The following is a 26,867-nucleotide window of genomic DNA, read 5'->3' as shown; positions in this document are numbered from 1 at the left end:
GGTGCTCTCGTGGCTGAGCGAGAGCGGAGCAGTGGGGCAAATTGATTTTCCGTCGTTGAAGCAAATCGTAGGGGGACTGTACTCCCAGTCCATTTACATACAGTTTCAAAACTAGGAAATATGCGGTTAACTTCTGAAGGTGGACATCGGATTGGATGATTATGTTTGGAGCAAAATGTGGTGAACCCATGAGGAAGGAAATAAGGATGATTAGTTATAAATCAGCCAATCAAATACAAAGTTAAAGAACCTTTGAAGAAGGAAGTCTGTTTGGATGATTAGTTTGGAGTCAGCCATTCATGCTTCTTACCGAGGTAGTGAACCACTGAAGAAGGAAATCTGATTGGATGATTAGTTTGGAGTCAGCTATTCATGCTTCTTGCCGAGGTAGGGAACCACTGAAGAAGGTAACTTGATTGGATGATTAGTTTGGAGTTAGACATTCTTGCTTCTTGGGGGGTAGTGAACCATTGAAAAAGGAAATCTGATTGGATGATTAGTTTGTAAAAAATGTAAATTAGCACTTGTATAGCGCACTACTCACCCGTTAGGATCTCAAGGCGCTGTACTCATACCGCTATGGAACCCCTCCTGGGTTTTCCCTGTGAGGCGCCCACTCCTGAGCACCCCCAGGGTGAAGCCAGGCATCCAAGCGCTGTTGGGGCCGTTGTGGAGATTAAGCAAGCTATTGCCCAGAGTTGCAGAGTGGGACCCATGAATTAGATTAGGCACCGAGGCGAGAATTATCTGGTCAAGGGGAACTGAGCCCAAGACCTGCCGAAGCGGGACTTGAACCCTGGTCTTGAGCCAGATCTCTGCTTCAGGGTCTGCCGCTCTAACCATTGAGCCACACTTCTCCACCAGTTTGGAGTCAGCCATTCATGCTTCTTGCCGGGGTAGTGAACCATTGAAGACGGAAATCTGATTGGATGATTAGTTTGGAGTCAGCCATTCATGTTTCTTGCCAGGTAGGGAACCAATGAAGAAGGAAATCTGATTGGATGATTAGTTTGGAGTCAGCCATTCGTGTTTATTTCCAGTAGTGAACCAATGAAGAAAGAAATCTGGTTGGATGATTAGTTTGCAGTCAACTATTCATGTTTCTTGCCGTGGTAGTGAACCCACCGAAGAAGGAAATCTGATTGGATGATTAGTTTGGAGTCAGACATTCATGCTTTTTGCCGGTTAATGAACCATTGAAGACAGAAATCTGATTGGATGATTAGTTTGGAGTCAGCCATTCATGTTTCTTGCCCAGGTAGGGAACCAATGAAGAAGATCTGACTGGATGATTAGTTTGGAGTCAGCCATTCATGTTTCTTTCCAGAAGTGAACCACTGAAGAAAGAAATCTGATTGGATGATTAGTTTGCAGTCAACTATTCATGTTTCTTGCCGAGGTAGTGAACCCACCGAAGAAGGAAATCTGATTGGATGATTAGTTTGCAGTCAACTATTCATGTTTCTTGCCGAGGTAGTGAACCCACCGAAGAAGGAAATCTGATTGGATGATTAGTTAGGAGTCAACAAGTCACGTTTTGTGCATTAAAGTTTTTCTAGAAAGAAAGACCACTGCTTGAATAATGACTAAGTGGCCAGGATTAATTAATTTATGATTCCTTTGACAATAGTTCGTGCCTTTTGAACGAGTAGATCCCACCTTTTGCCATAGGAACTGCTCACAAAGTCTATGCTTCTTCTCATAAAATGCTTCTTTGCAATGACTTTAATGTGCCTCTTTTTATTGTGTGCGAAATGTGGTGTTTCCACTCGGCTCTTCATATAGGGTGAGCCGTGGATAAATATTCCTGATGTATTTCATGCATTATACAGCAGGTCTCTGCTTGGCATAGTCTGTGGGTTTTTTGGAGAATCCAATGAAACTCTTCTAATCTAATGGAAATCCTGTGAGATTAAGGGCCTGTTTTAGATATTGGCAGATGGGTTAGTCCATCGCAACGGTGACAGATATCCTGTTCGCCGCAATCTAAATCCCATTATTTCCTAAGGGATTTAGATTTTGGCGGACGGGATTTCCGTCACCGTTGTGATAGAGTAACCCGTCCGCCAATATCTAAATCAGGCCCTAAATATGGTAACTACAGTGAAGATACCTAGGAAGTTCCTAGCCCAGTCCAACCGTATCTTTGAAACATTTATTCTGTATTTTTGTGTTTTTTACCCTCTTCCCTTTACAATCTAGAATCTTTACATCACCACTGTGGGTTGTATGTTAAAAGCATGGTAGCTGGTATATACTTTATGAAACAGTTACAATTTTGAAAGGGAAAATGGCGTTCAACATTTTCGCTGGTTCTGTATTAATGTAACAAATTGACATTTTTAACCAACTCTCACTGTATCCGGGAAACATCTGGGTGGGAGTTGAGAGTTTCTGACTTTTTCTTTACATAATTTTAATGGGTGGGTGAAATTATAATTTATGTCAAAATCTACTTTTGTTGGTTTGTTTTTCGTCGCATTTTTTTAAAGTTCAGGAACTTTCCAAAGTATTTAAAAACTCTACACAGTGTTGGTGGAAGAAAACCTATACAGTTGTACGCACCTTTTAAACTTTCTGTGAGAAAGACCGAGGTACATAGCATTGTACATTGTTCTGAACAGAGATAATTTTATTTTCAGCTTGTAGTCACTTCTCTAAATGCATCCAATCCAATCTGTGGAAAATTCAATCAATTAATCATTTTCTAAAGCGTGGCTAATCACCTCAATGGTATCAAGGCGCTGTTTGTGGGCGTGTTGTTCAATCAAAGAGCCAGGACTTGAGGTCCTTCCTGAACTGCTTGAGTGATGCTGCCTCCCTGAGTTTGAGAGGTAGCGTGTTCCATGTCCGGGCTGCGAGGTAGGAGAAGGATCTTCCTCCTGCTGTGCTTTTCCAGTTCTTGGGAACGGCTGCGAGAAGATACTTACATGCAGATGGCCACTAGGCCACCAGGAACGAGGCGCAGGTGGGAGCCTGTGGGTGGAGATGGGCTTCGAACTGAGAGTCAGGCAGGCTCTCAATTCGCTTGAGGTAGACACAGCAGCAACAGGTGGAGCTGCACAGAGGAGGGCAGCAGACGCTGACCAGGAGAAAAATTAAAGTTATAATAAGATTGTGCACCATAGCCACTGCACACACCACAAACTGGGACATCTTTTGTCTGTTACGTAACAATGTGCATCATTACCTGTCTGAGTGGCACTTATTTCCTTGACCAAGTCTAAATGAAAGGAGATCTAGCCTAATGTAGCCACCAAATCCTCAAACCAGGTTGAGTTTACAAAATACCTATAAGACGTGCAAAACAGTACCAACTGACATGCATTATGCGTAAATTTGCCTCATATTTATCCATGCTTGAAATCGCAAAAACTTGACTGGATTACACCACCCAAATATTTCCCATGCCCAACCCTACATGAACAGCATACTCAACCCTTCCAGGAGTTGGACCTGTTACACATAGGTTTCTGGAGCAGGCATTCAAGAAAATGAGTTACCTTCCCAGTCATGTAGCAGCTATTGTTACCCTAAATTAATTGGTGGTCCTTTTTGAGTTTCTGGTACTTTCTAGTATCAATTTAACTAGAACCCATAACTTTAATTGCCAATACCTGACACTTTTCGCTGGTTTCAAAAGGTGGACAGATCAGTTTGCATGTCTTCATGCAGGTATGCTCAGTCCAGATCAGATATATTTTATGGTGTGAGGAACACATCAGTAAGAATGATCTTCTAAAGGACTACCAATCAGGCTTCATGTCATGCTGCAGTACTGAGATAAGCACACTTCAAGTAGTCATCGATATCCTCCCCCTCAACAAATGTGCACTGTCTCCTGGCCCTGCTTGCCCCCTCTGCATTCTTCAACACAGATGATCTTCCACCTCTTGTTAATGCCCTGAAAACTTGCATGGAATGTTGAGGTATTGTCTTTTAGTGGTTCACATCCTACCTCACTGGCAACCTCCAGCTTTTGCAAAGAGGCTTCCTAAGATCACTGACTCTCCCCGTCCCCTGAGGAGTACCTGGAGGCTCTATTTCTTCTCCCAACATCTTTTAAATCTACATGGATCCTCCCAGATCCATTCCTACAGGCAGCCGCATGAAGATGCATTAATACACAGATGATACTCAACTATTCTTCCCAATGACATACGTCTCAAACTCATCCCATTTTGATTGTCATCAAGTTTCTTAAAGCTAAACCCTACAAATACTGAATTCCTCCTGTTTTCCAACTGTTCCAAATAAATCAGATGCAAGCTGAATCTCCAACTCAAAGCTACCAGGCTTTGCTCCCCCAGTTGACAGACCGTGTTTCAATTCTCCCTCAACACAGACCTTGCATGCAAGCAATACATTGCAAGGAAGACCAAGACAGGCTGGTGCCAGCTTTTCCTCCTGAGGAACGTGAAGCTGTTTCTCCCAGATGATGACTTCAGAACAAGGATATAAGCTTCAGTCCTCTCTCTTCTGGACAGAGACAATGCCTTGCTCAGTGCTCTCCACAATATCTCTCTAGGTAGGTAGGTATCCTACCAGCTGCCACACAGCTCACCAGGTGCCCAAAGAAATGTGAACATATCTTTTTAGTGTTGAAGGAGCTGTTCTTGCTTCCCTCTTTCAACCCAGATCATCTTCAAGGTGGTTTGCATGATCATTCATAATAATAAGACCCCCTAGCTTACTAGAATATTCTGGGGACGGTGCCATACCAAGAGCCTGGATATCACCAGAATGGAGACAAACCATTGCAAGAAATAAAAACAGAAGGGAAACCTTCTCTGCTCTTGCTCGGAGAATCCGGAACGGCATCCCTATCAACATCAGGTCAGTACCAACGCTCATACAATTCAGGAAAAAAGCTGAACACATGCCTTTTAAAAGAGCACTGTTCCTGAATTGACAGTCTACCTTTCACCTTCACCCATTAGTTGTACCTTTCCAGGGACCATATCCCTTGTTCAGAGCTTCATTGCTCTCAAGCTAAGTTTGAGCTCTACAAATATCAACACAAACATGCGAGGTTTAAAGGTTGGCATTGATCAGATATTGTTCACTGCTTGTGGTCTGATATTAGATAAACCATAAAATAGTCGTTGTCTGGAGGAAGTACACCTACCCCCATCACCTTTGATGCTGAGATGTACCATACACGTGTATCTCAGTTTTTCCCTGTTTCAAAGCATCTACCACTGAAGAGATTTCACAAGGGGGCAAGAAGATAATTTAGTGTTCTTTCTAAATGTGTAAGTCTTCAAGATGTGGGGACCAAAACTTCTGTGATTCAACAATCTTGAACCCCTCTAAACAGTTTTACTTTGTTTTGCTGTAGAGTTGTTAGTCATGCATCTGTAGGTGTCACCACCTTTACTTAAAATTCTCACCTTCCCTTTTTTTTCTCATTTTTTAAATTTCATTTTTTATCTTCTACTGGGAGCAGGACTCCGAAGCTTCCTACAGGTCACACATTTTGCCAATTAAAAGGCCTGAAATGAAACTGATAACTCTGGGTGTGCTAATGCATAAATATACATGGTCGTGTAACAAGAGGTGCCACTCCACTGACGTGTCTACAGTGCAGTCGTCAGGCGGCCTCGCATTTGTTTGCGTCCCTTGTTCTGTGTTCTTCTGAGGCGGAGAATGTACAAAACATCCCCCAATGACATGAATAATTCAGTGGTTTGTTCTAGTGTTTTGATCTCTTTTCTGATGCAGAAGGAAAGATGAATTCCCTCGTTCTGCAGTGCAATGCTAGGCTTGATGGATGACACTCTCATCTGCTTTGAAAACTGCCTCTACTCTGAATGAAAATCTCAGCTGCACCTATGCCAGCGGCCTGGGGTGATTTCAGGGGTTCTGCAGCCCCCATAAAACTTAGGACCACGTTTGTTCACAGCTTCAATCAATCAATCAGGGAATTTGTAAAGTGCAATACTCACCGTGAGGGTCTCAAGGCACTGAGGGACAGGGGAAGGGCTGCTACTGCTCGAACAGCCATGTCTTGAGATGTCTCCTGAAGGTAAGGAGGTCCTTGGTCTGATGCAGGTGGGTGGGAAGAGTGTTCCACGTCTTGGCGGCGAGGTGCGAGAACGATCTGCCACTGGTGGTTGTTCTGCGGAGGTGTGGGACGTTGGGGAGGCCAAGGTCGGCGGAGCAAAGCTGTCGGGTCGGGGTGTAGAAGGAGAAGACCAGCTTCTTCTCAGTGACGTAAGGAAACTTGAGGGGGGGGGCCTTGCCACAGTACATGAAGGGGCCCCCTCTCCGGACTCACTCAGGAGGTCTCAAGGTAGTGCACTGTGCTCGCTCCCCCCCCCGCACCGCGAAGGCTGCGGGGGCCTTTGTTACACCACTGCTTCATCTCAGTACGCCTCAATACAGCTTCTTCGACAAGTTGGAAGGACCAGAAAGTATCAAATATCTTCTGACATGCAAAAAGCAAGGTCAATAAAAAGTATATGTCAAAAACCATTTTCAGTCACAAAGGAATGTAAGCGTTTGGAAAGAGCAAGGGTAAAGCCGGAGACTAAGAACTTTCCTAAATTAAGGAAACAGCAAGGTAACTGGGCAGGCCTTGCAGCACTTTGTACAGTGTACGTAAATCGAGAATCCCTTGTGATGCACGCCATCAGTTTACTGCTGTGCACATACGCCTGAACAAGGATGCATTACTCGCTATAAACAAAACCACTCAAATGATGTGATTTTACGGCCGTGGCGTCCTTTGTATAAATATAAATTTGCCACATAATCCATCACATGCTACATAATCTGAACATTGTAAAAAATATTTTGCTTTGAGCTCAAACAGTTCAAAAGGTATTTAAAACGCAGCAATACTAATTACCGCAGCGGAAGGTCCTTTGTAAAGGTTGACTGGTCAAGTTTCTGTTTCTTATTGTTAAACTGGTACCAATGAGGGGAAACATATGGTCAGACAATGTTAACAAGTGTGATAATGAAAAACTAATAAAGTATTACTATCACAAAATGTACTGCATTATACCGCATAATGTACCTTTTTGCCGTATCATTAATCAATACACTGCTGCATAATGTGGTCTTTCCCTGGTGCATATTTCCAGTGGACCTGGCTATAAACTGCTGCATTTTCTGAACCATCGTCTTATATTTGTAATTTCAAGACCCCGGAAGGTTGGAAAGTAGCAGGACGGTGATATTTAAAGGCACTTAAATAAATATGTAGGATGCAGAAGACGGTAATGTGGCTCAATATTTTACAGAGACGCTGCTCACAACTGTTTATTGTCTGCAGCTGAGGAGTTCGAGTCCTAGGTAGTATAGTCAACTCAGCCTTTCATCCTTCTGAGGTGCCACAGTAACACTTTACAATCTCTCGCAGTAAGTGCTATGCAAAAATAGTTTATTATTGTAAATGAATCCAAATTGTTGACAACTTCCTGGAATCTGGAGCCAGGCCTGGCAGACGCCGTGGAATTGCCACCTTGGCATTATCAGCTAACAATGGTCAGTATGAGTGAGCATCAGCGCTACCAGAACCTCTTTTAGTAAGAATGTCCTTACAAGATGGCGTCTTCCAGTAATGCCCCTTCTGTAGCTCTGAGATAACACTGGCATCAGTTTTGAGGGTCTTGTCCGGGCACTACTAGAATGTGTATGTCTCACAACCTGTTGGCACTTCCTGCAGGGCATTGCTCATGAATTCACAAGGGTGGAACCCAGTGCCTAATTTGTAAATAAAAACGTGCTGGTGCCCAAAGCCCTCCTCTTAAACATGCAGCTGCTGCAATTAAATGTGTGAACACAGAATACTGAGGCAGCGTAATTCTGAAGCCATCTCGGGCCTTTTCAATCCATTTACAGTCACTCCCTGCCCCTTCAGCTCACTCTTGCAGCTTTCTGCTTTCTCCCATTGTGACACGTTTTCGTTTTGCACAAATTAAGCACTGTGGAACCACATGATTGGCTTTCCACCAATTGTTGTCGCCATTGGGTCATACCATGCCTTTGGAGACATCCCTTTTTCCAATGGGGTCAGGACAGATGGCTGATCAAGCACTATTTCATATTCTATAAAGCTTTGGCAGTAATGATAAAAATGGATAATAGCTTATGGTAAGTGCCCAATGAATGGACCAGGACCGCTCTCATTGTTTACTGGTTGAACAGGGGTGAGGTTCCTGTATTGCCAGGTACCTGCTTTCAGAGAGACAAGTAAAACGGGATGAAAGAATGATCAACCGTCTGAGTGAGTGTCTGAGACATATAATGCTGCAATTCAAAGCCATCTCTCATTTCTCATGCCTTCAACACCCAACTATTACAAGATTCAAGGCTTAACATTAAATTTAATGACTTGAAAAACTGCCCTATTTAAATGTACCAAGAAAATGGGCCCTTTGTTTTAATATATCATTTTGACTCAATGAGGTCATCCCATGAAAAGGGGAAAATACGAAAGTGAGTTAGATTAGGAAAGTAGCAAATGTTTGTTTCATATTTCCATTTGGAATAATATTTAGTTTACTTTTTTATAGTGTTCAAACAATCAGAGATACTCTTCAGTGCACCAATAATAGCAAAACATGATCATAAAACTCTTAGATCCTTTCCTGTGATTTATATATTTATTTATGCACTGTATATCCTAGATTGTAGTACCTAAATTGAATAAATAAGCTGATTATTTATTGTTCTTGACTTGGGGTGAGTTGTTTCATTACAAGGTCTTTTCCCTGGACCATCGTGCATGTGAGCAATGACATCCTGCGGGAAATGCTCGTCAACTCATTGCTCCAGTGAATTGCACATACGAGCTGGGTCCCACCAATATTTCGCTGAACCTGGTCCCTCTGCCTCTATGTATTGAAACCACGTTCCATTAGGACTCTTGATGATGAGTCACTTAATATTTGAACCACTAATTGTTGATTTCATAGTCCATTTGGAGTCTTAGTTGCTGAGTCACTTAATATTTGGACCACTAATTGATTTCATATTCCATTTGTACTCTTTGTTGCTGAGTCACTGGATAGCTAAACCACTAAGTGTTGATTCAACATTCCTTTGGGATTTCCTTTGTTGTTAAGTGATTGGACTGATTATTGTAACCACTAATTGTTACATATAAGTACTTATATAATTACATTGGATTTGAGATCATGGTGCCTGATTCATACAATCAGTATTTGCAGACGTTTAGAAAAGCAAATCCACTTCCTTGTGTGGAAAAGTACACCTAGCCGCCAGACATTTCTGCATGAAGGAGTTTGTGTTAGGGGAGTAGCAAGGGCGGGTAGTGGGGTGTGTGGCCGGAATACTACAGAAGGACATTGAGTTGTCACAATATCATGACCAGAATATTGAGGACCAAAATATCAACAGGTAAGTATGCTTCGATTTTCTATACCCAACTCTAAAGCAAAAAGCTATATCTGGCTCTCTTGGCCCTGCAGATAACCAGGAAACCTGAATTATTTGATCTGAAAACTCTGTTGGGCTGATACCAGGTGACCAGCTGATGGAGGATACTCGGCCCTTCTTATATTTAGCTGGATGTGAATTGTATTCGGTAGCTAATTGGCAACCAATGCAGGGCTTTGAGTGCCGCACGAGCGGACTTTGGCCCTCATTACAAACCTGCCGGTCAAAGACCGCCAGGGCTGTTTCGTCGGAAACACCGCCAACAGGCTGGCGGTGCTACCCATGAAATTACGACTGCGGCGGAAGTGCTGCAGTCGCACTGCTGGGACCGGCAGTTTCCCGCCACTTTGGTCCCGGCGGTTGTAATCCCCCAGGGCAGCGCTGCTTGCAGCGCTGCCCAGGGGATTACGAGTCCCCCTCCGCCAGCCTTTTCATGGCGGTATGAACCGCCATGAAAAGGCTGGCGGAAAGGGGAGTCGTGGGGCCCCTGGGGGCCCCTGCACTGGCCATGCATCTGGTATGGGCAGTGCAGGGCCCCCCTGCCAAGGCCCCATGAAGCTTTTCACTGTCTGCATAGCAGACAGTGAAAAGCGCGACGGGTGCAACTGCACCCGTCGCACCGCCACAACACCGCCGGCTCCATTTGGAGCCGGCTCCCGTGTTGCGGCCGACATCCCCGCTGGGCGCAAACTAGGTTTCCGCCTGCCGGCCCAGCGGCGATCTCAAAATGGCCACCGCGGGAGGGCACAGCGGATACAACTTGTTGGGCGGCGCTTGCCCCCCCGCCAAAGTTGTAATCAGGGCCTGTGTTTTTAGAGTATCCAGCAGTATTCAAGCTACGCCATTCTGAAAGATCTGAAGTTTATTAATGACAGCCTTTGGGCTGCCCAGGTAAAGCGAGTTGCCTTAGTCCAAACAAGCCAAGATAAGCCCTTGAATCACAGTCCTACGGGCCTCCAATTGAAGCCATTTTAGTACCTTCCTCAGAGCTCCAAGGAGGCCAAAACAGAATGCTGCTAGCTTCTTCACCTATGATAACATGGGAAGCTGCCTGGTCCAATATGAGCCCTAGGCTCTGTGGCCTCTCCATATTCCTTCTGTGATGTTCCAGTCCACCACCTGGGAAGGAGGTGGCTTAGGGTAAGTGGTAATGAATGCCACCCACATACTCAGATGCTTGTGGATATTGATAAAAGCTTGCCCTCCCTGGAAGCGCACAGGAATCAGTTCTGCAGGGATGTGCCTGCATATTTTAATTAAGCATCTCACATGTTAGATTGAAGAGCTCTTTGCAGGTCATTGTCCTCAACTACTGAAGCTTGATTAAACAAAGCTCTGGACAGCCAGAGAGAAGCGTGTCTGAAAGGAATACTTAATAATCTCTAATGCTATCCATCTGTTCTAATGGAAGTCTTCTTGACTCTCCCATAGCTCTCTCAAGGCAACTCGCAGAGGCAGAGTTGTCATTTAGAGTAGCAGAGAGTAGCACACACCCAGCCCCTTTATTGCTACTTGCTTGCTATCTGGCCTCCTGTGCAAGCTGTCTGAGTTAGACAATCTCACTACTGAGCTTTTAAAAGTAAGAAAGTCCCTAGTGTTCGAATGTCAGTAGTCTTTCTGTATTACCCTGCTGCAACAATATGTTTTAAAGAAAGTTTGAAAAGTATGTACAATGACCCAACTGCATCACATGGTGCTTTCTATGATGTCATTGGGGGTCAAAGGGCATGTAGTGAAGTCACTTCTGCTACCCCTGTAATTTGAGTTCATTCCACCCTAGCAGGCTTCGAGTAGCAAGAGACAGTGTATTATTTTGAATCCAAAGAGGGGCAGAGTCCCTCGGCACAGCCGGTGCCCTGGTGAATGCAACATTTTTCAGGCCAGAAAGTTACCACCCCCACCACTGCCGCTTTGCATTTAAATAATGCATTTGAAACATTCGCCTTCTCATTTCGCAGTGGGGCAGGGGTCACATTCTCTAGTTATGAGTGCTGACAACGCAGATTTCTGTGCTCCTGAGTAATGCACACAGATTGCCTAAGGGTACTGTGAGACTGAAAATAAGCATACAATAATTACGAATAATCATTTGGCGATAATATTGTTCTGTCAAAATGTCAAAACTTAAGGCGGAGGGAACTCGGATCAGTTTCTGTGAGCTAGAATTTTTTTGACTCTTCCCATTAGCACTTTCTATCAAGAGGGAAGAGTTCTTTAATGCCGGCACTGTTTACCTTCACATGCCCCACAATGTCACCCTTGAATGCAGCAGTCTGACCCCCCTGAGGTGTGATTAGCGTTAGATCATTTATTAGGCGTGCATCACTCTGAGTGGCTTGCTGGGCTCACCAGGCAGTGCCATTCTGCAAAACTGGATTTGGAATCTTCATATCTACAGCTTTGTGATTGGCCAATACTTGCTGACTATTGACGACGCCCAAAGAGGACGTCATAAGGACCACCCTCTGGCATCATTGTGTCTTTTCTCTGCCATCAAGCCAGCCCGACCCAACTCTCTCTCCTGATGTGAGGGCTTGCTGTGCAGCAGTCACTCCCCGCCAGATTCCACTGACCTATCCTCGATGTTCATTCCACAGTCTCCATCTGCATCCCGTTTTTAGGTCTGTCTTGATAGCACATCAGTCTGCATGACTCATTTAAAATCTCTGTAACTCTTTTACCTCATGCTGTTGGCTGTTTGGTGAATCATTCGACCTTGTAGTAAGTGCTACACATGAACAACTATTTTTACATCTGAAAAGTACCCTCACCCATGACGCTGTTTGTCACACTCAGTTCTTTATCAACCTTATGCATTCTCTACAGAAAGTCATATTTTTTCATATTTTTCCATGTACTGCTAAAAGCCAATAGGCCTGGCCTAAATGTACTAAACTGCATTTGTGCATGTAATGCATGCAAAGTGAACAGCTTCTGTGCATGTCTATATTTGTATGCGTTAGCACGTTGAAGCCAGGCCTATTGCCTTTGCCAAGCTTGTTTCTTCTTGTCTGATCTCTCAAAGGACCTCAGATCTCTCAGTGCACCCTTACCTTCTTCTTTCTTCCAATATTGTTTTAAACTTTTTTCTCCCTCTTATATTGTTTTCGGTCTTGGTACCTCACATATATAATACAACTGAAATGTTATTTCGTCCCACTTCCACAGTTCTCTTCTCGCCTGCAGTTTGTGTTAGCATTATCCCTTATGAAAGATATGGTTTATTACTTTTTCCACAGTTGGTAGAAAATCTATCGAATCAAACGATCATATTATTTTCTAGGAATCATAACGCAGTTGGCGTACTACAGAGGTTGTGAATTGACTCATTCTTCTTGAAAACAAATCAAACAATTTGTTTCATATAACCCAGCATCTAAAAACAGAATTTTAAATGAACAAACTGTTGAACGTATGGCTTTTGAATATCAATGTACCGTTGTGTGGCAGCGCCCGTTGGACAGATGTTAGCGTTGTAGGGTTCAGGAGAGGTTGGTGTTGAAATGCCTGTCTCCTCTCAGGCGCTCGTCGCCAGTGTTGAATTCATTACAATCAGGATTCCAAGTCTGTAGAACTTTGCAAGGATGTTTATTGCATGAAAACACCAACCAATACACGTCTCCTCCGTTCAGCTCACCCGTCCCAGCTGCCTCTCACAGATGCCTCCCGTCCCACCCTTCCATGAGAATACACTGGTCAGAACAGCCAGTCCACTGCACTCTAAGGGCTACCTGGTTACATCACAATACAAACTCTGGTATTCATGGCTTACATAGAGTGTACTCCAGAATCAAACATGAGAGGTAGAAGTATCAGGTTACCACTCAGCTTCCCAACCAACAATCTTTTAATATCAACAGGAGTTTAACCACTTGTCCCAGTATTCACCAAGGAGTCCCTCTAGTTTCTTTTGGGAGACCCTCACCAGCTATTTTCTACCACAAGTATAGTATTACTCTGGTGTACTCATAGCTAATAGCATCATCATGGGGACTCCTCCTTCCCCTAACCAAGGAGGTAGTTTCCACATAACATAGAGTGTAGACTGGTGGTCTGGAAACGCCACCCTCTGTGGGCGAAGATTTCTGACATCGCATGACCTCGCCCCAGGAGAACTTAAAGGTCCTCTGTGCTGGTGCTGTAGTCCCATCTGGTGCATGCTTTCATGCAAAGGGGAGAACAATATACTGCTTAAGGAAAGCCTCGTCCCAGAGAGGCAGCTGGGATAGTGCCGCAGCTGAACAACTGTGCAAAGTCCGCAAAAAGTTAGACTTTGCCAAATGCTTGTTTTTCCAACTTCACGTGTACCACTAGCATGGACCTGGAAACAGCAACCAGGGGAGAGATTTGCATAAAAAAGGGTATTACAGATAACATGTGAATATGTTCTTATTGTTCAGAAGAGTACATGCCCATCTCTATGACTTTTTAAACAAGCATTGGCAAAGCTGATTTTTATTGTTATTTTTTACAAGCATATGAAGATGCTCTCGGAACACATGTTAGAGTGGGCACCAGCAGACTAGAGAAAGAGAAGTGTTAAAACGAAACGACAAGGAAGCTGGCTTTCTCCACCTCTGCAACCAGTATCTGGAACAATACCTCTGTTGCCATTGGAACTGGCCCAATCCTACTCAATTGTAGGACAGAGTTGGGTGGTGCACCACTTTAAAGATTACCACATCACAGTGCAGGAACAACCACTCCTTTCCCCAGCTATTTCTTCAATCACTTATTGGCTAAAACTTTGACTTTGACCTTGTATAGTGCTCTGTACACACATCCATGAAAAACAACAAATAAGGAAAAATGCTACCCCCTAAAGCTGAGGGCCATACACTTTCAAATACAAAACATAGACTTTGCACTAGGTTTCACTGTCACTGCCAAGGAAGCAGACACTAATTTAGAATAAATATATATTTAAAATAAAAAAAAAGATGAAAGAAAACCATTAAATGAGAGTTGTAACATGAGTGAAGTGTTAATGGGAAACAAAAGGAATGGCTCTGATGTGCACTTCTTTTTAGGCAGATATGCAAATGAGATCAGGTAAATATTGTGACCCAAAGTGCAAGTGACTGAAGTGGGCTGACCCACTGCCCGATGCTGTATGCTTTGTTGGGAGGAAGCCAAACATGAATGTCATTCAAACCAACCAATGGTTAAAGTAGGCTGACTGGGACCCCCTTTATACATTTATATATCTGTATGATTTTTTTTCAACATCCTGACACATAGCTAAAGTTGTCATGCCAACTCTACAAATATCTTCAGAAGGAAGTCTTTCATCGTTTTTATCAATAACAGCAGTGTTGATAGGTGTTCCCTACATGCTGAGACCCTCAGTCTTCAACCATCTGCAGTATTCCAATTCCACGTTAAAGTCAATCTAAATAATTATACTCCTATGGCTGGTACAACTTTATTTACCTTATCTTCTGCAAATAGAACTCTTGACACCTTTGTTTTAATTCTGATTGTGTAATAAAGAACCCTGGGAAGACAGTGTCCCTCCTCCCCACTGGCATATATTTGTTTCTAGTTGTTGTAAATAAGAGGTGTTACTATTATCTAATGTAATGGTGCTCAGTTTGTTGCCTTCTGGAGCATGAGAGGTTGATCAGGTCTTCAAACTCATCACCAGGAGCTCATGGTGTTTTAGTTGTGAGTCCTCAACTCATTGAACCATTCAGATGGCTACTTGTTAATGTGCTGTGTGGTTTATACAAAATGGTGAGTGAGCGAATGATGCAAACGTTGTTATGGTAGTTCTGAAAACTTTTATATTTAGAGTTTTTTTAACCAGCAATATTTCAGAGTCTTTTACACAATAGTGTTTCAGAGCCTTTAATCTCTAAGGTGTTTAGAATCTTTAAACCCCATAGTGTTTTGGGCTTTTTTTTACCCCATTTCTAATTGCAGCCCTTACCTCTATGACGATTAAAGATCTTTCTTACTTTGGTATTTGAGAACATTTGACGCTCTTTCCAGGGGTCAGAATATGCAACAGAAGCCGCCTGGACTGAACAATCCTATACAGTCTTCTCATAAGTTGTTGCAGCAGAAAAGGCAAATAGGCATTAGTGGTCAGCTGCACATGAAAGCCTGGTGTATCTTGATTTGAGCATATGCAGGATTCCGATCACAAAAAAAAAAAAAAAATGTCCCACCCCTTCCCAAGACTAGCGCTACCTTAAGCCGTGGAGCACAATACAGAAAAATAATATATATATCAGTTGCGGCTCGCTTTGCTCACAAGTGGTGGGGCAGGTGCGGCGCACGGGTGTGGGAGTAGGAGGGGGTAAAATGTAATTAAAAAAAAAAAAAAACTGCCCTCCTCAGTTGCCGCTGCATCGCTCCTCTTTACCTTGTCGTTCCTCCAGGCTGCAGGCACAGGCTCCCAGCAGCGTTAGGATTGGCTGGGAGCGCTCTCTCAGGATCTGTGTTGCTGGGCTGAAGACACCCTACTGCGCATGTGTGTTTGGCTGGCCGGAGACAGCCGGCCAAACATACATGCACACTGAGGGGAGTGCACAGTGCACTCCCCTTACTGCTCGTTGCTCCTGCAGCCCGACCCTTTAACAAATGAAACAATAATAACATAGTTTTCCTAACGGAGGGCCACGGCTGATATAAAAATATATGTATATATATATATATATATATATATATATATATATATATATATATATATATATGTATATATTTTTTTTCTTAAAGTTATTTGATAGATTGAGAAGTCAAATTGGTGTCCTGAAATGCCCTTCCTCTAGGATGGTCTGTGTTCATTACTGGCATTGCATGTCTGTCTGCAGAACTGACACTTAGATTGGACACATTAGCATTTGGAAAGAGTTTATTGATCTGCCTAATGTATAAATGGTTTCTGAAGAAAGAAACACACTTAACCACACTCACATACAGACTGTACTGTCCATTAGGAAAGAGGACTAAATCTATTGCAGTATTTTGGATAAGCTGTCAAAAATATTGCATGTTTGTGTGACACTCCTGCAATAAAAAAAAACCACGTAGTTTCTCTAAAAGTATTCTAGGTTATCACCTGAAAAATAGGCGTACGCATGTGTAAAGTGTGGCTTATTCAGAAAAGCAAAGCAAAGTATACCGTAAGTTTTACGTACCTGCAAATATTGCATGGAAGGGAAAAGCAAAAATGATTTGTAAGTGGTGTGTCAAACCATCGAATGCATGATGTACTCAGTGTGTATAATTAATGAACCAAGACATTCAAGTACAGTAACACCACAAAGGTGTGCTGATATTTTATACAATGTGTATATTACACACGAGTCTTACATACATGCCAGTTAGCAACTAGCATTGGCAAAGCTAATAGGTCTGGCCTTGGCATACTAGACAAAGGATATAGATATATTTTTTATTACAACCATTTGCTAGAAAAATTAGAAGAAAAAATGTGTCCACCCAAATGTGGCTGCCATATCCTTCCCTATTTAGTGTAAGCTAATAATGCTTACTCTGACCCTCCGAAGTGTCTACAAGTGAGAGTAAAGCCAGATTATCTTGTTAAGAAATAACAGTACAGTATTGCCAGTAATACGAGCTCCCCATGGGAAATTCATGCCCATTAGTACCAGCAAAAGGCCGATGACAACAACATTTTGTAAAAGCTATTTTGCTTGTTAGAGCTCATTTAAAGCAAGGGTGTTGTGGACACTAGTGCAGCTCACCAGTAGCTCCAGTGATTAGGAGTATGAGGGATTCACTGCATTACACTCACTGCTGTCCCTCACTATGTGAGCGGGGTCAGAAGGGCATCTCGCTTGCATTGAGCCCAGGGCACCTTCGCTGGGTTAGAAATCTATGTGTTTAATAACCTGGACGCGTATTACTCAAAGGGTGCACTGTCCCTGTTTGTGCCACAATGCACCTTTCAGAAGGTGCTCCGGGTGCAAACAGGGAAATTCTGCCCTATTATGAAGAATGTGCTGCCCTCATGGCATCTACAAATTCATGCTGCCCCGGGGCCGCGCATTCAACAAAAATATGGAGCAGCTGTTTAAAATATGATGTGTTTCTCTGTACAGGCTTCATCCAACTTGCACTTTCAAAAGGGATTTGAGATCCCTTTTTATGCGGGTGCAGGGAGTGACTGCTCGCCTGCAGGGGGATGTCTTGGCGGTCCATGGGACCCCTTTTTGCCCCTCCAGAGGGCTGCCCTCCTTTTTGTGGTGCACCTACAGTGCACCTCCTAAGGGCATGTTTGCCTTTGCACCCACGTCCTCAATACGGCGTGGTCGCACAAGCAAAGCGATTCCATCCTTTACGTCAGGCCACACCCCCATGCAAATGAGGGAACACCCTCTCTCGATAGCGCTACATGTGCACAAGTGTCTGCTGCCCCTTCTGTACTACTAAAGTGCCCCGGGGGCATGCGAAGGGGGCACAAACACCTGTTGCACCCCCAGGGCACTTCCTGGAAGCGACCTTTCTGGCTTGAGTCTTTGGAGTCTAAATCATCACTAGTTTCGTTTGTGAAGAACCTAAGAACCTGGGAATTTCACTCAGCACTCTCCAGTGTCAAACAGGTAAAAACCTTGGTCAACTCCAGCTTTTTTCAGCTCCGCACATTGAAGCAGCTTCTGAGTTCTTCTCTTTTCTGCATAATCTAAAGGTTCCTTATGCTTTCATTTCAGATCGCTTGGACTATGGCAACTCGGTTTGCCTGCTAGGCACTTTTCACAAGATATAGGTATATATCATGGTGGCCTTTAAACTTGAAAACTAGCACGTCTCACCCACCCTGGCTGCTTTGAACTGGATCTTGGTTAAGAAGCGCATCTTGTTTAAATCTCTGTGTCATGTCCACAAAGCTGTTTTCGTGCCCCCTCGCCTACCTTTGTGCCACCTTTATAATGATACTGCCCACGAAGATCTCTGAGATATAAGAATCAATATCCCTTGGAGCTGCCTATGTTTGAACAAATATCTCTTGGAGGTGCCTATGCTTGAAGAAATATCTCCTGGAGGCGCCTATGCTTGAACAAATATCTCCTGGAGGCGCCTATGCTTGAACAAATATCTCCTGGAGGCGCCTATGTTTGAACAAATATCTCTTGGAGGTGCCTATGCTTGAACAAATATCTCCTGGAGGCGCCTATGCTTGAACAAATATCTCTAGGAGGCGCCTATGCTTGCACAAATATCTCCAGGAGGCGCCTATGCTTGCACAAATATCTCCAGGAGGTGCCTTTGTTGGGGTGCCTATGTTTGCACAAATACCTCTTGGAGATGCCTATGTTTGCATACATATCTCTTGGAGGTGCCTATGTTTTCACAAATATCTTTTGGAGGCACCTATGTTTGCACAAATATCTTTTGGAGGCGCCTATGTTTGCACAAATACCTCTTGGAGGTGCCTATGTTTGCACAAATATCTCCTGGGGGTGCCTATGTTTGCATAAATATCTCCTGGGGGTGCCTATGTTTGCACAAATATCTTTTCGAGGTGCCTTTGTTGGGGGTGCTTATGATTGCACAAATATCTCTTGGGGTACCTATGTGTGCACAAATATCTCTTGGAGGCGCCTATGTTTGCATAAATACCTCTTGGGGTGCCTATGTATGCACAAATATCTCTTGGAGACGCCTATGTGTGCACAAATATCTCTTGGAGGCGCCTATGTGTGCACAAATATCTCTTGGGGTGCCTATGTATGCACAAATATCTCTTGGAGGCGCTTATGTTTGCATAAATACCTCTTGGTGTGCCTATGTATGCACAAATACCTCTCGGAGGTGCCTATGTATGCACAAATATCTCTTGGAGGCGCCTATGTATGCACAAATATCTCTTGGAGGCGCCTATGTATGCACAAATATCTCTTGGGGTGCCTATGTATGCACAAATATCTCTTGGAGGCGCTTATGTTTGCATAAATACCTCTTGGGGTGCCTATGTATGCACAAATGCCTCTTGGAGGTGCCTATGTTTTCACAAATATCTCTTGGAGGCGCCTATGTATGCACAAATATCTCTTGGGGTGCCTAAGTTTTCACAAATATCTCTTGGAGGTGCCTATGTATGCACAAATATCTCTTGGGGTACCTATGTGTGCACAAATATCTCTTGGGGTGCCTATGTGTGCACAAATATCTCTTGGAGGCGCCTATGTATGGACAAATATCTCTTGGAGGCGCCTATGTATGCACAAATATCTCTTGGAGGCGCTTATGTTTGCATAAATACCTCTTGGGGTGCCTATGTATGCACAAATACCTCTTGGAGGTGCCTATGTTTTCACAAATATCTCTTGGAGGCGCCTATGTATGCACAAATATCTCTTGGGGTACCTATGTGTGCACAAATATCTCTTGGAGGCGCCTATGTATGCACAAATATCTCTTGGAGGCGCCTATGTATGCACAAATATCTTTTGGAGGCGCCTATGTATGCACAAATATCTCTTGGGGTGCCTATGTATGCACAAATATCTCTTGGGGTTACGAAGTTCAGGAAGGCTATGAAGACGAGGTTTTCTCTTGGGGCTCAATGTTGAGGTCCCTCTCGCTTCGGTGAGGGTCTTTAGTTTGTGAGTGTTCTGGCTTCTCAAGATACCCTCTTGGGTGAATGCTGCACTTTACACAACTTTAAACCTGCCTAAATTTGCAGTAATATCACTATTACTGCTTCAGTAAGGTAATAACCGTAACCATGGTATTACGGTAACTTCCCACATACTCTAAATTGTGTCCTTTGTGTTTAGGTTTTTTGGATGTCTACTTAGCAAGGTGTCTAGTTGCCCTGCATATTTCTAACCCTAATCCAAAATCTGAAAAGTTTATGCAGCATTGGAAATGAACCCAGCTCTGGGATAAGCGTGGTGGATGTGAGTGCAAAGCGTTCATACGAGTTTGTGGCCGATGGACCTCTCTTTATATGGGGAGAGTGAGTAACCAGGCTTTCAAGCACCGATTTTCATACCTCAAAGAAAAGGAATGACACATTTTGAGGCCTGCCAGATGCACAGCTGCACTTCCTGGAGTCTGAACTAACATCATCTGTATGGGGCCATGGGGCTCCATATGTGTGGTGCACATGCAGGCCTTCTGGCTTGCACTTTTGAACATCTGTGGAGATACATGTGGTCAGAGCCTTGAGAATGACTAGTCACTGGGGCTATAAAAGTCACTCCTCACAGATGACATCCTGCTGTCTGGTTGACATCTGAAATAAGAGCCTGCTGCATGGAACTTTTCCAGGCAGAAACCCCCAATTTGCAAAATCACATGCTTTGCTACTACAAAGGGGATGTTGCAATGAACTAAAAGTACTTGGCAAGGCAGAAAGGTTTTTTCTAACTTGTAACATGCACTCTTGCAACTCATTATGAGACATAAAACGTTGGGGGTGACATGAATGGAACAGTAGCAAACCATTCAACTTATGACACCCAAAATAGGGTTGTATCTGATTCACAAACTGGATGTTCCTCCTTGTGAATTTTAGCTGCTGATCTCTGGCGAGCTGACAGTGATCCAGGGGTCCACTGCATGCCCCCCTGATATATTTCCATGCAAACTGACTTCCACTTTTTATTTTGTTCCTTAAGGACATGCAGGGAATGTGAAGACAGGAATGTCCATCCCTGCTCCTGCAGCTGTTTGCAAAAGTTCACCAAATGCCTCCTGCCTCTTAATGGGTCAGGAGTCTTTTCAAGCTCCTGCCAATGGGCATTTTGTGATACAACTGATTGGTCCATCAGTTGCACTGGAAAATGTAGCACTGAAGACAACCCAGACGGTGTGCAAATGACCAAATTAATTCTGACCCGGGCTTCGGACATCAGCTCTAAGGGGCTATCTATCTATCTATCTATCTATCTATCTATCTATCTATCTATCTATCTATCATCCTGCCTTCCAGTCTGCCTGCCTTATATCTATCTATCGATCTATCTGTCTATCTATCTATCTATCTATCTATCTATCTATCTATCTATCTATCTATCTATCTGTCTATCTATCTATCTACCTGCCTTCCAGTCTGTCTGCCTTATATCTATCTATCTATCTATCTATCTATCTATCTATCTATCTATCTATCTATCTATCTACCTGCCTTCCAGTCTACCTGCCTTATATCTATCTATCTATCTATCTATCTATCTATCTATCTATCTATCTATCTGTCTATCTGTCTATCTGTCTATCTATCTATCTATCAGCCTGCCTTCCAGTCTGCCTGCCTTCTATCTATCTATCTATCTATCTATCTATCTATCTATCTATCTATCTATCTATCTATCTATCTATCTATCTATCTATCTATCTATCTATCTGTCTATCTGTCTGTCTATCTCTCTGTCTGTCTGTCTGTCTATCTATCTATCTATCTATCTATCTATCTATCTATCTATCTATCTACCTACCTATCTGGCTAGCTATCTATCTATCAGCCTGCCTTCCAGTCTGTCTGCCTTCTATCTATCTATCTATCTATCTATCTATCTATCTATCTATCTACCTTCCAGACTGCCTGCCTTATATCTATCTATCTATCTATCTATCTATCTATCTATCTATCTATCTATCTATCTATCAGCCTGCCTTCTAGTCTGCCTGCCTTATAGCTATCTATCTATTTATTTATCTATCTATCTAGCACAGTGGTGTTTAAATACTCATACATGTGTGGTGTCTGTAGATATGTATATTTTTTGCACTGCAGGTTCGATGGTTTGTCGTATTCTTAGCACGTACATAATTATGTATATAGATGTGTGTGTTTGGGAATACATATCTATGTAAGTGGTAAAATCCCACTTACTGTCTAAGCTGCAATATATAATTATCTCCATGTGAAGCAATGAGTTGTAAAGGTTGTCCGGGTGTGACTACCCCTTTGTAAAGGAACACATGGTAACAATTGACAGTTCTATGATATTAGCATCTGTGGTGCTGCCTTATATGGACCATGAGTGACACTCATACACCCAGGCAGAGGAACCTATGGGGGAACATTGCTTCCTTAGATCAGAACACCTTCAAAGGTTTACTTTTTATCAATAATGCTGTAACTTGAAGGAAGGAGTGTGAAAACTGCTGCCGTCTTCCTAAGCCCAGCTTCCCGCACCCCCGTAGGCTTCCATAATCATATCACACTGGACAGTGAGATCAGACATTTGACTCTTACCCAGGGCGAGCAGGGAAACTGAAAGAAATTCTGGGTTCTGGAATGATAACTTTTGTCCACGATGCACACAATCGCTTTCTGTGTGCGTGGGTGAGGGCCCAATGCCAGCTGTGAGATTAAGGCACAGAAAACACCACAGTGATGTGTAACCTCAATTGCAAGCCTTTTCCTGTTTCATTTTTAGATGCATTTAAGATATGGGTAATACTAAAACTGTACTCATTATTAAACTATACTAATCCATCACTAATTCTTGTTGGGTTCCGGAGTAGCGTGCTACTCATCGAAAAGCGCTTCGACGCCTCGTCAGGAGTAGTAGGCGCTATATAAATACGATTACAATACAATACAATACAATATGGGGACAAAGTAAAACACACTCTGTCATTCCCTTTGCATTTCGATTCTTGTAGACGCCATTTCGCGGACCACACTTGTTCCCCTCATTGTCTGTCTCCCTCATTTGTTCCCTGCTGACAGCCATCTGTTCCATTCTCCCAAGCATCTTCTTCCTATGCCGCTTACAGACTGCATCCTTTCTGCTTGTCTTGCCTTCTAGCTTCCATCTTTTATTGGTACCCTCAGATCCCTTCCTCCTTCACATCCTGATCTCTTAGTGGAAGGCTTTGCAGCCCCTTCAGTTATTTTGCAGCCCTGTTGGTAAAAGCCTTGTGAAGATCACATGTTCTGCTTTTTTTTCTAGCTCCCTGGTGGCACCCTCCCGGTAAATACTGGTAAAGGAGCTACCTTGCCAAACCATAAATGGCTTTGGCAAGCAGTTTTTATTAGTTTCTACAGCTCACAATGTCTAGTTAATGCTGAAGCCCCTCCCTTGCACCTCAGCGCTATCTGATAGTGTCATCCCTGGCCATGCCTCGAATTCATCTCAACACTTCAATAAGGAAGTGTTGGCAGCCATTTTGGAAATCAGACCTCAGCCGAGTCCCACACAAAAACATAAAAAGTAAAGAAAAATAAATACTCTGACTCCCTAGTCTTGATTCTGGGGTTCTCCTGGGACTTCCCCAAGGCAAAAAAGCATGTTTTTTAAAAAACAAATTGCATTGTAAGGAATTTGCAGCAGCAACAACAAAAAAAGAAATAACAAACGCGGCTCCAGCACTTGCTTTAAACAAAGGCACTCAGTGGGTCAGGACCCGGGGGCATGCCGACATGTAAAATACAAAGGAGGGGAAAATGGGGCCCCCCTCATTAGGCTTTTAGGAGCCCCAGGGACCACCACTTCTCTGGAGCTTTATTGTAATTTATGAGGGGGGCCGCGCTGACCTCCCTCCTTTAAGCTCCATTAACCCACCTCCCTGGGGCTAACTAAATACAGAAGTGGGGGACCATGCGGACCCCCCAGGCTCTGGGGCCCACCACCTCCCCGGATCTAACTACATATAGTTGAGGAGGGGTGCAGATCCCCCCTCCTGGGCCACCTACGATTCCAAGGACCACCACCTCCCTGGAGCCGGCCTGCACAGAACAAAGGATGGACATGCGGCCTCCCTTCTGGAGCTTTTAATGGCCCGGGAGACCACCACCATGAGAGCCGGCTCATGCTATCTCCCAAGGTGCCCACCCTTTAAAGATAGATGCCAAGCAGGAGCAAACACTAACTCTGGATCTAGCAAGCCTAACTCTAATTCCAGCAAGCCGGAGCGTGAAAACTGGTCCCGCTTGCTAAAAGCAAAATTTTCATCTGTTTTCCCTATCCGCTACCATTCGGACAGGGAAATAGATGAAGATTGCTTCCGCACACAGGGAGCTGCATTTTTAGTAGCTCCCTGCGTGTGGGAGCAATGCCTGCTCCCTCAGAAGGTGGGGAGCCGGCTGGGTCTGCGGGGGCCTTGAGGATCTCTCCGTGGTCCAAAACGTACAACACTTGGTGTCCAGAGGTTCCGCACAAACACCCTACATCTTTAACAGTCTAGCCCTGAGGAGGTCGTGGTCCCCGGGGCATAGCAAAGCCCCAGGAGGGGGTCAGTGCGGCCCTCTCCTTCATAGGAATAAGGCCCCAGGGACGTGGTGGTCCCCAGGGCTGACAGTCTCAGTAAGGTGACCCCATGCACCCCTCTCCTCTAAAAAAAATATATATTGGCATGTCCCCGGGACCTGGCCCTCCCGGGGGCTTTTTTTTAAAACAAAGGAGGGAGCTCACGCTTGTTTTTGTTTTTTTTAATTGCTGAGGATTTGCAAATCTGCTACGATTTTGTGGCAAAAATGTTTTTAAATTTTTTTTTGCCTTGGAAGATCCCAACGGGACCCCAGAACCAAGGCTAGGGGTCCAGGGTATTCGTACAATGCCCCCCTTTTTTTGTTAGCTAAGGCAGTGTGTGGTGCAGGGTTGACTGGTTAATGGGGTGTTGGCTGCAGGGCCTGGCCACAGGCTAGGCACTGCTGCCAACCTCCACCAAGCACAGCTGCAGGCCATGTGTGGCATGCAGTTGGGTGCCTCTAGGGGGTTGGAGGAAGGGCTTGTCCTGTGGTCAGGCCCTATGGCCAACCCCGCTGCACACAGCCGAAGGCTGTGAATGGGGCAGGGTTTGGTGATAAAAGGGAGCTGGTCGCAGGGCCAGACACAGGTCAGCTCTTCAGCCAACCCCTGGTGAGCACAACCAAACGCTGTGAGTTGTGGGGGCTGTATTAATGCAAAGTAATTAAAATTACCTAACATTAAAAAAAATGGAAATTCAATGAAAAACCAAAGGTTACAGAGGCATAATAGTTAGAAAATAGAATTTAACACAATAGAAATTCACTTAAAAAAACAAAGGTTACAGGGACGCCATGCACAGTTTTGTCCTCAATAATTTTACTGCAAATTTTACATTAATGTTATGAATGATGTTATCAAAGATGTCATAAGTGATGTATTATGTGGGGTAATTAGCAGTGCATGCAAGGGCGCGAGTTATAGTTACTGTAGGGAACAAGTTATAGTTACTTCAGGTAACAATAGCTATAACTGCTGAATTACTATGATTTTGTGCAATTAAATTCAGAACCTCACTATAATGTCCCTGTACCACTGTTTTTAAGTGAATATATATATATATTATGCCTGGTGGCACCCAAGGACTACCAGGACCTCTGGTACCATCGGGAACTAGTTTGTCTTGTGGCAGCATCACAGGAATGGAACCTCTTTGTTATCCGAGTGTCCTAGAGACAAACCCACACTTAAAACTCAGTCCCCTTGTCTCAGACCCTTGTAGGACTGTATAGTCCAGGTTTCATTTGCAGCTTCTTTGCAGCACACTGATGACTTGTTCCCCAGTCATGTCCAGAAAAAAGAAAAAAAAACACTCAGGGGACCCTACTCGCCTTCCCTGATATCTGTTTCGAACCTCTACTGAGATCCCAAGGTGACGGTACCTTTCAGACTCGGCAACACTTTATACATCATCCTTTTTGGTCCAGTCTTAGCCTCTTCTCCTCCTGGGGGCCTCACTTTGCTCTTTGTTCCCATTTCACAGCAAATTGACTATTTGAAGTGAAAGAAATTAAACTACAGTACCCCCTGGCACTACAGTGAGAAAAAAATCCCAACTTTGAGATTCTCCAGGGCACGAGTTTTAGGTTTAAGACTTGAAAATGGGAAAATATCCCACCTGAAGTCTGACCAGGTGATCTCTTAATGCACTCCAATCCTCCAAAAGTCTCAATCGTCTGATCTTAAGTATGCCATTTCCCTTGTCTTCTTTAGCTCACTGGTCAGCGTGTTTCTTAAACTATCCGGTCATCAGTGCCTTGCCATACTCTGTATTCTGCTCTCTTCACTTCTGTCATGATTCACGGCCCCTGGCAAGAGAAGGGATACAGTGCTCCGGGTGCTTTAAAGGTAACACTGGAGGCTGTCATGATCTGTGATAGTATGCATTCCGGCAACCCTGTTTCTTCATGAGCATGCCAAGAGCCTGTCTCTAGAGGGGCAACTCCATGAGCAGATCATAGGCCTTGCATGCCACCTGCAGCCCATCCACACTCCCTGGCTGATATCATGCCCACAGGAGCATTTCCTTACCTACTAAAAACAAGCATCGGCAAAGTCCCTTGGCCGGGGGTTGGCTGCTGAACTTTTGACTTTTCCAATGCTTATTTTGTTTGTAAATATTTTCACCATGAAGGCATACATTGTAGGCATTGCCCAAAAGCCAATATATACCTGTATGTAAAAGCATGCACTGCACAATAGTCCCTGGCACTGAAAGGGACTACTTATTGTGTGTATATGCTCATTGAGCAAGAACAGAATACCATCACACACAGC

General features: G+C 43.9%; 1 protein-coding gene across 2 annotated transcripts in view; it reads left to right on the top strand.

The window, feature by feature from the left end:
* RBMS3 (RNA binding motif single stranded interacting protein 3) overlaps window positions 1–26,867 on the top strand; it is a 1,236,319-nt gene that overhangs the window by 433,260 nt on the left and 776,192 nt on the right. The gene's annotated exons all lie outside the window — the stretch shown is intronic.

Source organism: Pleurodeles waltl, chromosome 10 (assembly GCF_031143425.1).
Source record: "Pleurodeles waltl isolate 20211129_DDA chromosome 10, aPleWal1.hap1.20221129, whole genome shotgun sequence".
In the NCBI taxonomy this organism is placed as follows: Eukaryota; Metazoa; Chordata; class Amphibia; order Caudata; family Salamandridae; genus Pleurodeles; species Pleurodeles waltl.
Note: the sequence above shows the minus strand (reverse complement) of the source record. Positions and strands in the feature narration are given on the sequence as shown.